Source organism: Syngnathus floridae, chromosome 6, assembly GCF_059516105.1.
Source record: "Syngnathus floridae isolate MCC-2025c chromosome 6, RoL_Sflo_1.0, whole genome shotgun sequence".
NCBI classification, from domain to species: Eukaryota; Metazoa; Chordata; class Actinopteri; order Syngnathiformes; family Syngnathidae; genus Syngnathus; species Syngnathus floridae.
The window spans coordinates 6594261-6604762 of record NC_142418.1 but is presented as its reverse complement, the minus strand read 5'-3'; positions in this window follow the sequence as shown (position 1 = coordinate 6604762).

The following is a 10502-nucleotide window of genomic DNA, read 5'->3' as shown; positions in this document are numbered from 1 at the left end:
CATGATTTATTTGTGGTAATTTTTTTTTTTTTAAACCTAATCTCAAAACAAAGTAGAGTAACGAATAATTGCAAAACTCGTTCATGTGTTTGTTTGAATGTACAATAGATGTCTAACTTCTTGTTATCCGTGTCTCCCAATATAGTTCACCAATCCAAATAGATTACTAGTATGGCATGTCTTCTCTCCATTTGACTTTCCTCATCTCTTAACAACCAAAGGACAAGACAGACTTTTATCCATCAAGATAATAATCCCACTTCTTCTGTACATAATCTCTCTCTCCACGCTGCTGCCATTTACTCTTCATCATTGCTTCTCTTCCTCAGCCTTCCAATTGACCCCTCACACACGTTTGACTTTCCACTGATGGTGGTTAACTCGCTCAAGCGATTGCGGCACACGCCGGCTTGATGGCAAGCTCACAGTGTTTGCCGTTACCTAATTGCTTAACAGGATGGAAGAGAACAAGGAGCTCTTTTGAATTAAATACCAGGGGAGAGAAAAAGTCAGGAAATAATGTTGAATAGGAGACACACATTGTGTCATGTTTTTGTGATTCAATGGAGAGAAAAAAATATATAAAAATATCTGGATGTATATTGAGCTCTTATTTCACCCCAAATATTTATTGAACTTCAAATTGTGTTACAAGGTCACCATGGCAACAACAGAAAGTTTTCTCCTTAGTTCAAACCAATGTATCACTCATATCATTGAAAATCAGTTTACAAATTGCCAGATAAGTGTACGAACCCTCTTGGTAAAGGAGCCGGAGCACTCTTTTGCAAGATTCTTTTTCCTTATTGGCACTTAGTGCTCACGTTACCACCATGTGACTTCAACAGCTTAGTTACTGATTGATGGTTTGCAGTAAAAGTTCATTTCGCCTGGAGCAGCCAAATTCAAGATGATAGGAAGAGAGGATTTAAGACCATTATTCTCTTACAAGGCTTGGAAATGAATGTAGAGAGTTGTGTAAATGTGTCTTGGTCTCAAGTTTGCCATTTGTCTAAGCTATAACTGCCTAATATTTATGCTAGATAGTTATGGGTCTATATCTACTGTGTGTACGTGCGTGTGTGACTTATCATTTTATATTCTGATTAACTCCGATTTTAACAAGATGTCTACTGAAGTAAATTTAAGATTAGTTCAATGGTTTAGTTTTTGTTAAATACATTTAGTCAAACATGAGTGCACCGTGTGCATTTTTCCAGGCAATCCAATGACATATCAAATTTGAAGGAAAATATTTCAGGCGCCACATCGCAGGCATTGAGCATGTTGAACTGTTAGATTAGGCCGCTTTGGCGACTTAGGGTCTTTCTCTTTTTATGTGATACAAGAAATGGGCACTCTCATGTTACCGACGTTTTGTCAAATGTATTATCATATCTATATCATTTGGAATATCTTGTCTGCATTTGGATGAATACATTTTCAACATAAAGCCTATTTATTTAATATGCTGGCAAGGACACGGAGTCACTCATATATTCATTTTAGAATGAAACATTGGAGCATACAGTACATATTGCATTGCACAAAAGTTGCTACATGAAACATGAATCATGATGACTCATTGACTGGAAGAACCAAAAGGAAAGTAAAAAAATAAATATAAATTAACAGAAAACAAATTATTAAATGTAAAAATATCTATGTAAGATTGCTGCTTATTGTATATTATTTTAATTTCTTTTTCATATTTTGATTCTACTGATGTAGAATTTACAGTTTTCATTTGCTCGAAACAAAATAACGAAATATTTGCCTGTTTGTGTACTTTATTCCTATCCGTGGAAAACCTTTAGGACTTATCCAATAGACGTATATGTCCTATACGTCACGCATCACCACATGGAAATTTATGTGGGTTTGTTTTTAATCAAGAAATATTACATAAATCATCAGTGACTGGACACAGCTTCTTATTTCTCGGACACACTTGTCCAATTCAAGTAGCACATCACTTCAACCCTAAAAAAAGAATTATACAGCAACAAAAGCTTTTGAGCACAATATGATGATCAAAGGAATAGAAAACAGCAAAGTCATGCGTTCGCCTCCAAACACGCACAAAACTCGTACATGCACACACCCTCTTCCTCTTCCCCTCGTCCATCCCTATTTCTCTGCCCAAAAGGTTAGTAAATGTCAGATGGGAGTTGTCATCATCTTCAATGGCATCATCTTTCTTCGTAGAAACACTCTGTCTCAATGAGCATCTTTGTGTGTGTGTGTGTGTGTGTGTGTGTGTGTGTGTGTGTGTCTGTGTCTGTGTATGTGTGTGTAGCAAGTGGAAGGGAATAAAAACTGACCAGGATGAAATTGGACAGCATATTGAAAAGGGGCACGCAACAAATGCAACATGCATTCACTGTATGTGTCTTCATTTTGTCAGGGAAAGCCAGAACACACAAACTTTGGCAAACAAAATTGATGAAGCGTCCACTGTGTTATACAGTAATACACACACACACACACGCACACGCACACACGCACGCACGCACGCACGCACACGCACACGCACACTGTGTGCTGCATCTTCACTATATTTTATGACTAATAGAAGGAGCGAACCTTTGTGGCGATGACAAATCCCGACACAGCGACATTTTTACGAGCCCTAAAGAGCCCCTTGACAAACGATTGGACTGTTACCCTAATATTCTAATGTTGCAGGTTATTGTAATGGTGTGTGTGTGCAAACAAGCCTAAGCACCGAAAGCAAATCAAGAATTTGTACACACAAGCGAGCCAATGTCATGTTTTATGTACTTTAAATGCATCATGTGGGTGGAAAAGTGAAAAATATGACAGATGATGAGCGTTCCGTTTAACTATTCAAGGCTGTCCAAGGCTTTGCGGGTAGAATGGTGAAAAATATGACGGATGATGACAGTTCAGATGAACTATTCAAGGCTGTCCAAGGCTTTGCTAACTTTGTACAAGAAATTCTTTTATACTTTGAGTATGCAGCTTTTCTGTTGGTTGTTGGAGAACTGGGCACTCAAACTTGTTTTTGTCACGAGCCACTTTGTAGTTAAAACGTAGTTAGAAGGTTATTATGATGGTGAAACTAAATAAATTGGCTCATTGTATTATTGAATCTACACAAGAAAATAAATTATTGTTCATGTTATGGTAAAACAGGATAACAAAAAAATTCTTTCAAAATCTGTAATTTTATTCCTTGTGATCATTTAAAATTTGGTGCAGATTTTTACATAAGATATGCTTTCTCAGGCTGCATAAAATGATGTGCTGGGCGGGACTGGTCCATGGGTCTCGGGTTCTTAGACACCTGTGTTGCATAATGATAATAACAAGCCTGATCGCTGAAGCCACCCGCTATTGTGCTTTTTACAAATTCTGGGAAGCATAAAATTGTGAATTCTGTGAGCGGAGCGCCCTAATATTTAGATAAGGCACTATGAGCTCTTTTGGGTCCTTTGGTGCCTGACCATTTCGTGCTTTCTAGGAGAGGAGAATGATTTTAAATTTCAATCTAGAGATTGCAAGGCGCCACTACTGCAGTGCTATCATCTCTTCTTCTAATTCTAACCAGCTTGGGATCAGCTCTGTAGAAACCTTATGTATTCATTTTTTTATTTTTTTTTGTTTCCCTGTCTTTGTCTTATTACATTTGTGTGCGGCATAACAACAAAAAGCTGATTCACCGTGTTTGCTTTGAACTTTGGACGCCTCTAATTAACACTTGAGTTGCTTCTTCACTGGCTCAATAGTTAGAAAGGTCTGAAAACGTAGACTGACTCCATCATGTTTATTCTTTCCAAGTCTGCTTTAAGGCACGGCGTCCCACATGCTTCATCGTCCTCTCATAAGTCTTAAAGGAGTGTACATGTCTCACACCTTTTCTGTGCTCTTCTCATCCATAATCCCCTAATGGCCACGTGCTGTTATTTCCCTCGAGGCCTGGCGGGCCAGGCACTGTTGTGGGAATACATTAAATTCAAGAGTTGTTGACGCACGCTTAACAGAAAGCAATAACCTGTGCGGGGGTCATTTCTTCCCCCTTTCCTTTCATTTTCTGAGGTTGCAACCGAATTGCCTTTCAGACCGCGCATGATTATGTTGCGTTTAGCATGGGAATTATGAGAACCATCTTGACAAGATTAAAACCTGCCGGTGGAGAGAGAAAATAAGGGTCAAATGGGAGGGAGAGAAGCGCCGAGAGTGATGAGCGTGACATGTAGCTTTACTGTTTTAATAACACTTTTTCTTGTTCCTTTTATAGGGTGAACTCCAATGATGATTGACAGTGTTTATTCCAGGTATCAGTCCCGTTCGTAGCCTACAGCCTAAACAATGACCGCTGGCTATTTAAGACAAAACAGGAGAAGGTTTACAAACACTTTGTCGCCTCATTCTCAGGTGTGTAGCTGGCAGAATATGTTTTATAATAAGAGGGCCACTTCCCTCCCTGGCCACCATTTAAAAACCTTTGGTAGATCACAAACTGTATTGTAAAGAATGTCGAGCAACTTGCGGGGCCCTGCACTGAGCCATACCATAATAACCTAGGAAAATAAAACATAAATTGACTCAGTCGTTTCCTTTTTTTTAATAGTCTGTACTGAGAGGAAATCTCATCGTCCTTGTAAGGGGATGCTAAATCCCAAAAGCCAAAGTCACGCCTTTTACAGGTAATTGACGTTATTGTGCTGTAATAAACCCAAGTGTTGGTAGTCTTGAATAATGTAATGTTTTGAGTGAAAGATGGTCAAAAAAATTGTTTTTGCTGAAATGTCCAAATTCTTAGATACATTTTCTGTTGTTATGCTAATTGCACTGTAAAAGATATTTATCATGAAAATCAGAGTATCATGAACAGCTTCTAAATCCTCTCTGTACATATTCTGAAATGATATTTTTGATGATCCAAACACAAAAAAAATATTTAAAAAACTATATGCATATCACCAGCTGTGGCAAACCAAGTAGGACCTACATCTATTTTTTTCTTTTATTTTAATTTAAAAAAAAAAAGATTATTATGATAAAGCTTCCCATCCGTACTTACCAACAGCCTGAGGATATGCTTGATATATTTAGTTCAACTCATTAAACTCAGCTAATTGTGACATATTGATTTGCGTGAATCCGAATTAGACGTAAAGCGTTTCCAAGAGAGCGGCTCACGTCAGTTCATTAAGGAGGTGCTGTCACTTTGTTACCCAGGCAACAGGCTGGGATCGATATGTAATGTGCTTTTTGTTTATTGGAGGTAGGGGAGCAAGGACACACTCAGCTAATTGAGCTCTCCCAATTATGTTCGAGGTCTTGTGCTCAGCTGGCGCAGTGGCAAGGCGAGGCATTTTGTCTGCCACACCTACCCACTCATTTACATGATCACTCTCGGAAAGAAATCAAGCTAACAGAAGCAACAATTGTCAAAAATGACTCTGCACATTTTGATGGCGACAGCCTGACACAGTTGACATTCCTGTTGGTCACTTTTAACAAACCTGCCTTACTCAAATGTGTTGTTCAAGTCAGCAAATTCACTGCTGTGTTTTGACATCACTTTGACCTAAAGGGATACATTTGTCTAAAATCCCACTAATGACTATTGACTAATGTGGGTGTTACATGTTTGCACTGTAAATTATATGTGTGACCTTGTGTCTGTGAAAAGCGCTATACAAATAAAGTTTTCTTACTAATATGTTATCAATGTTAATGATGAGTACAGTTATCCCAAGGGCTGGGAACACAACCTTTCGCAACACTTCTGTTTCTCGGGACACACACGCACACACACACACACACACACGCACACACACACACACACACACACACACACACACACACACACACACACACACACACACACACACACACACACACACACACACACACACACACACACACACACACACACATCCACACACTGGTCCAAATACCACTCTGGCATGACATTACTTGTAAACACAAGCAAGTAATTAATTCACGATGAGTAATAATGTCTGTGCATTGCATAAACAGGTCGTTTGCTCTTTTAGATAATGCCAAAAATGAATAAAAAGAAGGCACATTTCTGTTGTATGAATATTATACATTTTATGTTATGATATAGTTCGTTGATACACTAATAACAATATATATATATTTGTTAAATTAGATCAAGATAAAAGTAACTTTTTGAAATGATTTTTTTTGGGGGGTGTTGATTCCAGATTTGCCTTTGTTTTCTTTTCCTAGCACATCAGATTTGTAATAATATTAATAAGAATGATAATGATTAGTAATATATTTAGTAATTGAATTTAATTAAGAGTTAGGTTTTTTTCATAGCTATAAATTACAATGCATGATAAAATCCTTCTTGTTTATAGGTCAAAACCTAAAAGCAGCATATCAATATTTTAAAAAGCTCAAAAGTTAAGAAAAACATTACATTTTTAAATGGGTCTCAAAATACGTTTAGAGTAAGCTATCTCTGATTTAAAATTTCTGATGACCAGCGTAATCAACCAAATAAAGGATACATTTTATCCATCAATCCAGCTCTCAATCCATCTGTCTACTATCCATTGAGCCACCACCAATCGTTTCAACATCCAACTACATATCCATCCACCTATCCACCCACATCTACATCTATTGACTATCAAGCCATCCATCTCGCCATCAATCCAACTATCATCCATTACTCCTTCCATCCACCCATCATTGACAATCTAGCCACCATTCCATCCAACTATTTGTCATCCACCTAAAAACTTCAGACCCAGTCCAACATTCCACCCAAATTATAGTCTAAAATGCAACTCTAAATGTTAAGGTGGTGTTCCAACAAATGATCATATCTGACGACAGACTTTAGAAACTATCCTTTTGGCGCCCAGAGTTCTCGCAAGGAACGATTGTGTCCAAATGGAAACATACAAGAATGTCAAATAGGACGTGTGTCACTGCAGCTGACCTGAATGTGTACTGTAGATTGTGTGTTATGAGCTGAGGTGACGAGGGAGTTCGGACAAGAAAGCGGTGCACAGAGTTACAGAAAGACAGAAGACAGAGCAAAGAAAAGAAGATAATGAACACGGACAGCTTATTTCCAGCAGTGATGTTCAGAGGAGAGCACACTCTGTATGTGGCTGAGGGGTTTCATGTTTGGATTTAATAATACAAAGATTCTCTCGGCAGCTCTGGACCAAATCTCGTTGTTAATGACTTCATGCATTGTCACATGCCTTTCTTTACCCGGGAAGGGAACATGCAAACTTGGCATTAAGATTCGTGGATGATCATAATTGTTGTTCACTATTAAGTCATGTGCAAGGAGATCGTTTATTATGATGATGTGAACTCCCCGTAGTGGACTGCTGGTTAGCACCAATCTAGAAATTGCATGAATGTATGTAAGTCAAAATAAATTATTCTTTTGAGTGTATGTGTGCTTGCATGGACGACAACACCGATGGCCGGTGATGCTCATTAGCAAAGAAAAAAAAAAACAGTACATTTGCTAAATTGATTAAATTAAGCTCTACATGCTCTAACACATTAAATGGTGTGTGTAATATGAGATCCTACCTCCTCAGTTGTGACTAACACCACGACTGTATTTATCATTATCAGTACTACTAGTAGTCATATTAGCAGTGCACAGTCCTGCTGATACAGTACATTGCGTAACAATCGTGTTATTTTACATAAGCTACATTACATACCTGATGAGCAGCTTATTTTTACTTCTCCTTTCCAAACGGTAAACAAATACATCTTTAAATATGATGAGTTGTAAGTCATGTTAAAAAAGGTTTCAAAATGAGTTTGATCTTTCTATCATTTACTTGTATCACAGAAAGCTGCCATTTGAAGATGGGTGTGTCAACTTTTTATATCCATTGTAAATGAAAATTTCCAGGGTAGTGGTGTGGTAATGGAACTTCAGCAGAGTCCTTTATCCCGTGTCCTTGCCTAGTACAAATTAGGAAAGCTGCAGATGAGGCCCATATGGCATCTCTACAGGAGAGGCAGGTAAACTCTTGGAACAGGTGACTTGAGCCACATGAATCCAGTGGGAAAAACAGCACTAAATATTTTTCACCACCACCTGTACAGAGTCATTTATACATAAAAAGGGAAGAAAAACAAATCGGATGATCTTCATTTTAACAAATGGACATTGCGATTAGCTACTAATAAAAGTGTCTCAAAATAGCTCATCTTGTGATTTTTCAGAGGACTGGAATTGGTTGATGGCATTTTGCTGCGGAATATTGATTTATTAAACAATCCGTCACACTGTCACAATGGTAAAAAGTAAATGTACAGAAAGTGTTTTGCTTAAGTGTCAAGAAAAAGTGTCTTCCTTTGGAAGAGCGGTGACCATAGGGCAACTCTCCGAGGAGCACATTTTTTATTTATGAGTCCTGTTAATTCCCATTCCCAACGCAGTGTGTTGAGGGGCCCACTTGAGACGTCCGCACACTGTGAAGTAGACTTGACATTTTTTTAACTCTAATTGTTATTTCCTCTGTCCTTTTCAGGGTTGTGCGCTAGTCTGTGTGTGTTTATTATTTCTGTTTGTGTGTGTGCAAGCACTCATTCATCTCTCTGTGAGCATGTTTTTTTGCCAATTAGGCCCTCAATGACAGGACATGTGGCGAAGCTGCGAGCAGGACTATTCATGGATCGGCAGTTATGAGGGGACATTTCCAAATACCAAGTGGCCACACGCGCAAACACACGCAAGCACTAATTTAGAATGATTGGCGTAAGGCGATTTAAGTGATTCAGACAGCAGGCAGATGAGTGTTCGCAGATCGGATGTTTACATAGTCTTCCTCCTCTGGTGTCAGCCACATTTGTTCAATCGTGAATGCTGTGAATTATTAATAATGCCTACAGTTGGAATGCGACACAAAAATGGAAACAATGTTGATTTTACTTACATGAGACTTAAGGAAAAGCAAAACATCCACTTTGATGCTCACTCGGGTCCCATCAGGTTTGCTGACATGGCAGCAGTCCATCAAAAAAACAAGTTTTTGATCTTCTGTGACTTCAGTGGTGTTGTCTGTCAAAGGTTTCATCATAAATATGCAACTTACATTACAGTTTCTTTATTCCAGCTTTCCCACACTGTCTATAATGAGATTTGCTTGTTGAAATCAAAAACTGTTGTACTTATTTGGTAGTGATTTGAAGTAACAAGGTCATAATGAGGATTGACTTGCTTTAAAAATGCAACCCCGTAGGCAAATTAACAGCAAGAAACAAAAAAAATGAAGATACTCACTGTGTCTCAACATCTGTTTATGTCATTACGCTGAGCCAGTTCCTTTCTCTCGCCCTCATTGACGGACAATCATGGGCAATTTTACACTAAATTAGTCCCAGTACAAGCTGGAGAGCGACAGGCCCGGCAATCTGGCACTCGGTGCTTGCGTGTAAACATGATTATATCTGGGAAGTGGCTTCACATTTTTGAGCGCACAGTGACAGCCAATTAGGGCCGACGTGAGAGTCGCTAATTTTTCAACTGGTGTGTGCGTGTGTGTTTGTGTGTGTGTCAGGTGAGGGGGAGGGGCGGAGGCGACGGGCCTCGTGATGGAGGGAGGAGGAAGAGGAAACTTGGCTGGACGAGAGGAGAGGGGCAATTAAAAAGAAAGGGGTTGAGCAGCTTGTGTAATTATTGCGTGGGAGTTATGCTTATTTCTGAGAATAATGATGGTAGGATTTAATTTTACCTGTCAATAGTCTAGAGAGTTAACTTTATAAAGCTATGTGATTTTTTTTTTGTCACAAGATGCCTTTTCGTGTTGTGATTGGATTGTCTATAGTCAGCTAAGATAGCTCACACAGCCAAAGTACTAATACGCTGTACTTTAAGAGGTAAATTATAAATTATATAAGTCGTTAAGCATTGCTGCAGGGACATGCAGAGGGGCGGGGCTGTGGCTGCCTGGACACATTTGTATCACGTGAAGCATTATTGACATTTTGTCTATGCCACTGTCCACACTACTTTTTTGCAACTCCAATGCATCTTTAGCAGCTGTCTCCATTGAAACAGCTATAGACAGTGCTTTCTCCAATGTGAGATATTTCTCTAATAATAATCTTTTTTGCATGCTTTGGACTGGTATCTATTGTTGTGGAAATGGATTTTTTCCGCTATTAAAATGTGCTTTGGGTTCAGGTGATTCTTTAATGTGTCAACAATGATTCGGAATGGCATCGAGGCGGGCTTGTCAGGGGCTAACAAGTTTCTGAGATGGTTGTACATTTTAAACTGAAGAGAGTGGGCAACTCTCTTTTCCTCTTCCACATCATTTGCGGTAAAGTAAAGTTCAAGTCTTCCAGTTTTCAGTTGTGTTGTCAAATGCTTCTATTTTGCCAATAAAGGGCATGTTGTCTTCACTCACTGTGGTATGCTTCCAGGAATGGACTGTTAGCTGCTAGCCTCGTTTGATTCGGCCGCTCATTGCTTTCTTCCCGTCGTCAGTGCTCCATAGACT